The following is a 6,230-nucleotide window of genomic DNA, read 5'->3' as shown; positions in this document are numbered from 1 at the left end:
GGTGTGTTAAAATAAATAAAGTGAGTAAGACTATTTGAGCTAAGGCCTACGGGTTGATGGGTGGCAACCATGTGATGTGTTGGTCGGCCTGTGGTTTGTGATGTGTTGGTCGACTTGTGGTTTGTGTGGTGGTTTTTGGCTGAAAGGAAGAGAGAGATGAAGAGAGAGTAAGAGAGGAGAGAGACATAGAGGAATAAGAGAGTGGAAGAGAAGAATAAAGAAAGAATAAAAAAGATAAAAAAAAAATTTAAATGAAGTGCTAAAAAAATAGAATCATTGATGTTGGGTGTGTTAAAATAAATAAAGTGAGTTTTTGAGATGCTGAAAGCTAAAATATTTAGCTCCACCAATGTTGATACTATTACTAACTCATTTTACAATACACCCAATATCAAATATTTTATTTTTTTTAGCACTTCATTTAAACTAATATAAACAACTCATCAAAAAAAAATACAAAACAACCACCACAAAAATAGCCACAATCGCATCACCTCCACCATTAGCCATAACCACCTGCAACCATAACCCATTATAGAAAAAAAGGCCGGGGGGGGGGGGGGGGGGGGAAACCAACCCATCACCACCAGCCACTGCCACCAACAGCCACAACAATCCATTGCCACAGCCAAACCCATAAAACTTATAGCCACAGTCAAAATTAACTACCACCATCACCAAACCCGAAGACAAACCCACCAAACCTATAGCCACAACCAAAATCAATCTCCACCATCACTGCCACAACCAAAACCCACAAAACCCACACCCAAAATCAATCACCACCACCAAACCCATAAAGATGGAGAATAGATAGTACATGCCTTCCTAGAACAGCAGGGGCACCAGAAGTCACAACGTAAGATCAAGGAAGGAAGGTGCCAAGAGAGGCTATCAGGGCGACAGTGTAGGAATTGCATGAAATTTGGCAGGTTAAAGGAAAACAACATTCTGATCTAGAATCGAGCCTCGAGCGTTGCCTAAATTTAGGCAAATTCCTTTACTAAGGCCCCAAAAACAGTGTTTTTGCTATTTATAGTAATATTTGTATTTCCTTAATAACCTTTAGTTTAAAAGTCAAAATAAGGTCCCTTCTGTTTTGGGACGTCTCTTAGAGACATTTTTTTCAATTTCTGCAATTATCTCAATTTTGCTATTTTTGGTAAAAATCACTGTTTTGCCACCTAATTACGTGATTATCGCGAATTAGGGTTTTTGGGCATTGCCCTAGCCGACCGAGGGTTTGTTTTACTATTTAAACATATTGTAGCCTCCAAAGCAATTTAGTTTTTTCTGATTTATAAAAATACAGACTTTGTTTATTTCTTTTTGGTGGATTATAGGACTTCATAACCTTGTGGATTCAAGGGATCCCTCGTGGATTCGAGGTTATCATTTAGAAGCAAATGTGTTTAGTTTCTTTTTCCATTCAAAAAGCAACATATTTGTTTTCTTGTACCTTTCGTGACATCATAGAGAAAAGAGGAGAGAGAAGGGAGGGAAAGAAAGAAAAGAAGAAGAAGAAGAAGAAGAAGAAGAAGAAGAAGAAGAAGAAGAAAGAACCGATAAAGAAAGAACAAAACAAAAAGAGGGTAAGAGGGAAGAGAGGAACGATGAAGAAAGAAAAAAGAAAAGAGAGAGAGAGAGAGAGAGAGAGAGAGAAGAAGAGGAGAACAACTAGGGAAGAAATTATAAAGAGAGAGAGAGAGAGAGAGAGAGAGAGAGAGAGAGAGAGAGAAAGGGATGTGAGAAAGAGAAATATTATTCTATTTGATACTAGAATAAAAAAAACTATTGTTTGTTATAACTTGTGAGCTACAATGAATTGTCATAAATGATAGTTTACTGTAACTGATTTGTAAAAAAATTGAAGAATAACGCCATCAATGTAGCATGCTTTTGTGGTGTGAGTTGTTAAAATTAGCAATTTAGCAATTTAAAAGCATCATTGTGAATGCTCTAAGTTCCTAGAAATCTGCAAAACAGTACTCAACAGTCAATCAATTCTATATAGGAATGGCAACAGGTCGGGTTCGGGCTAGGTTTTTTGATACCCGGACCCGACCCGCAGGTCTTTTCCTATTACCCGGACCCGGCCCGTTTAATAAATGGGTCTTTTTTTTAGCCCCAAACCCAGCCTGTCGGGTCTCCGTGGGCACCGCAAGGCCCGTCTAGCCACTTCTGGGCCTAATCTGTGGCCCAATCCGACCCCATCTTTTATATATATATAAATAAATAAAAAAACCCAAACACATACACAAATAGCAACACAAATAAATCACCATTCTTATAAGATTGAATCACTATTCTTACTTCTCAAAAAAAAAAAAAAAAAAAGAATCAACATTCCTATCACAAACAGCAACGCACCTAAACCAACACAAAATATACACATGCATTACATTCTATACAGATTGAATCCTCAAACAAATACCCAAAAACAAAAACTACTGAGAGAGGAAATGAACCAAAAAAAAAATGAAACAAAAAAATAAATAAACTCAAACCACTAAAGAGCTCCATTGGTGGTGCTCCGATCTAACAACACAACCACATCTCTCTCCGATCTAACAATCCCATGCTCCGATCTATGGATTTCATGCTCCTCCGTGACAAACGGCGACCACCACGAGGGTGAGGGTGGTCCAATCTATGGATTATGCGCTCCTCCTTGACAAACGCGCTCCTCCTTGACAAACGGCAACCACCACAAGGGTGAAGGTGGTCCGATCTATGGATTTTGTGCTCCTCCGTGACAAACGGCAACAACCACAAGGGTGAGGGTGGGTCGGTGACTATGAGTGCATGAGAGTGAGGGTGGGTCAGTGACTGTGAGTGTATGAGAGTGAGGGTGAGGCGTGACTGAGAGATTGAGGGTTAGGGTGAGGGCCTGAGGCATGGCTGCGTGATGAGGCGCGAGGGCGTGAGGGGCTGAGGGCGTGAAAATGGAGTGAGAGGTGGCTGGGTGAAAATGGAATGAGAGGGGCTGGCTTAGGGTTTCATTGCTACAATGATATATATATATATATATATATATATAAGTGGGGGTTTTTTGTAATTTCACCTAATCGGGTTATATCCGGGCCGGGTTCCAGGTTGGGTTCCGGGTTTTTTTGATAAAATCCGAACCTGACCCAGACCCGCTTCAGGTTTTTTTTTTAAAAAATCCATACCCAACCCTATTCTTTATCGGGTCGAGTAAAATCCGGCCCATTAGGGTCGAGCTGGGCCGGGTATCCATGGGTCAGATCTAAATTGCCATCCCTAATTCTATAATAAGATAAGGGTAAATTTTGCATATATAATTTCAAAAGTTACTTATATTAATTTATATAAATTTGTGTAAATTTGAATTGTTTTTACTTTTAACTTTGCACGGTTATTATTCAGTGCATTCTATTTTTAATACTTCTTTACTAATAGTCTGATATACATAAAGTGCAAGAGAAAGATGATTTGAGAAAGTAAGAAAAAATTGATAAAGAAAAATTATTTTAATAAAATATAATATAAAATAGATAAAGTTAGGTATTTTTGAAAAGTAGTTATGCAAAATAGAAAAAATAGTTTTTTATGTTAAAATAGAATTTTTTTTTTTTTTGAATGAACTTATTTAAATGCTCTAACCATGCAGTGATTTTGTTTCTTACGTGGGAAAATGTGGCTTGATGAAAGAAATAGTATACTGGGTTGCTATCTACTTTTGCAACTGATAAATAGTAGTTAGGTTGAATTGTAGTTTGGGCAATTTATTGTACTAGGTTATTCTTGTATTTGAGCATTTCATTTTATATGTAAATTTTGTCACGAATTACTAAAGGGGAGATTGTTAGGTTCTAAAAGTTTAGAACGATTGGCAAATCGTGAACACAAACTTATCTAGATATAAATCCTAGAGTCTATAGGTATTATTAGACAATGCTCAAGATGATACAAGTCAAGATTCAAGAATATACAAGCTGCAAAAAAAAGAGTTCAGAAACTACCTGGTTCGATCGATCGAAAGACAAGCTCGACCGATCAAAATACGGGTCTGCAGAATTTTAAGTTTAGCCCAACAACATTTTAAGCCCAAAAATGATTAGGGTTTCAAATCTACTTCTTCTAGTATATAAAGGAAACCCTAAGCACGTTTTTGAAAGGCTTTTCAGAGAGAGAAGAGTGCCTCTTTTGTAGATCTAAGGTTTTGTACCCAAAATCTCTTTAGAGTCTTTGTTAAGTTGTGTGATGAATCTTTTGTGAGATTTGAGAAGTATTTACCTTCATAAATACACATAGAGCTATCAAGATCAAGATTCACATCAAGAACTTGATGGTTGATTCAGTTGCTACATAAAGAACTTTTAAGAAGATCTTAAACCTTTAAGTGGAGTCTCAAAGTCACAAGTAGGAGACTTGTGGTTGTTGCAAGATCAAAGAAAGAAGCAGTCCGTAGACTTGGAGCTATCACGTGGTCATGGTGCTTAGGTTTCTACTCGAGGTAGCAATAGAATATTAGTGGTCTAAGTTCTATTGTAAAAACTTCAATTTTTTCATAGTGGATTTGTTTTTTACCTTGAGGATAGTTAGGTTAAATCCTTCCCAAGTTTTTTTACTTATTTGGTTTTCCTGGGTCATCAAATCTTTGTGTTCTTTATTTTTCCACGGCTTAACTGTTTGTGTTTATTTGTGTTTAACCTAATCTTGAATAACAATCTTGTTAATCACCTTGGTTAATTAATTAGGTTAAACAATCTAGTTTACAAGGATCTAAAACTTAACATATATATATATATAAAGTACAAGTTATAAAGAGTGATGAGATTTTTTATCAAATTGAAAGTGATTTTGGTTGGAATAACAAAGAAAAAATTGTGAATGTTCAAATCCGCTCCATTGTCCGGTATAAAGCTTTAAATCATTTAGTATTTTTATTGTTGAGATCCACTCCACGATAATTGTTTTAAAGGTTTCGATTTTCTAAAAGTAATCTATTTATCAAATAAGGAGGTAGTGATTATCTTGAAACAACAAATAAAAAAAGTGTCCATCCCATGCTTTGTAATATTTCCAAACTAGCTAGTAAAGCCTAATTTTTCCAAACTAGAAAAATCGTATACAATGTGGCTTGATGAAAGAAAGAGTATACAGGTATATACAAATTTATTCTTCGGGTTACTCCATAGCTATCGGATTTCTAAACTAAAACTCTTTAATTTTTATTACCTACGATTCGTAGAGAGCTGTAGGTCAAGGATCGATTAAGCAAAACTGAAAGATTAAATGTGAATAATTTGATTGTTAGCACACATTATTTTATAGATTATTAATAAAAAATAATGGATATTGGAGATTGTATGTTTGGCTATTATTGGTTTTGTGTTTGTGGGATCTAACTTAGTCAAACATGCAATTAAAAATTTCTAGAGATATGGGTTGTGAGGTAGCTAGACAGGTGGTGAGAAAGATGAGGGGGTGAGAGCTTGGATAGATGACAGGAGAGCAAGAAAAATCAGAAATCAATCGGCTCATGGACTTGCCGAAAGATATTGCAATGCCCAAAAAGTTTTAAGATATTGTCCAGGTACCTTTACACACAATGACTGAAATGTTCTATCAACTTTATGTTGTTTACGGTCTTGAATGCTAAATCTTACAATTCAATTCTAGCAACTAATGACAATAATAATTTTTTTTTCCCAATCCATAACAAAGTTATTTGGAGCCTAGAGATTGAACATCTTATTGACTAAGCACATACATAATACAACCCATTTCAAGCAAACTTTGATATTTAGATTTTGAACTAGGATTTAATAAGCATTAGTCACAACCCTTCGTAGGCCAAAACCAAAAATCACTCACTAGATATAGATTGTTTTATTTTTGGGAGAAATTACACTTTACAGCCTAAACTATACCTCATGTTACACTTTGCACCATAAACCTTTTAGATGCATATTTTGCACCCTAAACTATGACTCCTGTTACATTTGCACCTTGCTATTAAGTTTGCTATTAATTTGGATGAAAATTTGAAGTTTAGTGTGCGAAGTGTAATAAAGAGTATAGTTGAGGGTGCTAAAATGTAATTTATTTTTTGTTTTTAAAGCATTGAGAATAAGGGAAATTAGGTCTTTTCATGTAGTGTCATTTTTTTATTATCTAAATTACCGGCAAACTTAACGTCAAGGTGCAAAGTGTAACAAGATCATAATTTAGGGTGTAAAAAGTGCATTCGAAAAATTTAT

This window comes from Castanea sativa, chromosome 12 (assembly GCF_040712315.1).
Source record: "Castanea sativa cultivar Marrone di Chiusa Pesio chromosome 12, ASM4071231v1".
NCBI lineage: Eukaryota > Viridiplantae > Streptophyta > Magnoliopsida > Fagales > Fagaceae > Castanea > Castanea sativa.
The sequence above is the reverse complement of the archived record's forward strand: the minus strand, read 5'-3'. Positions refer to the sequence as shown.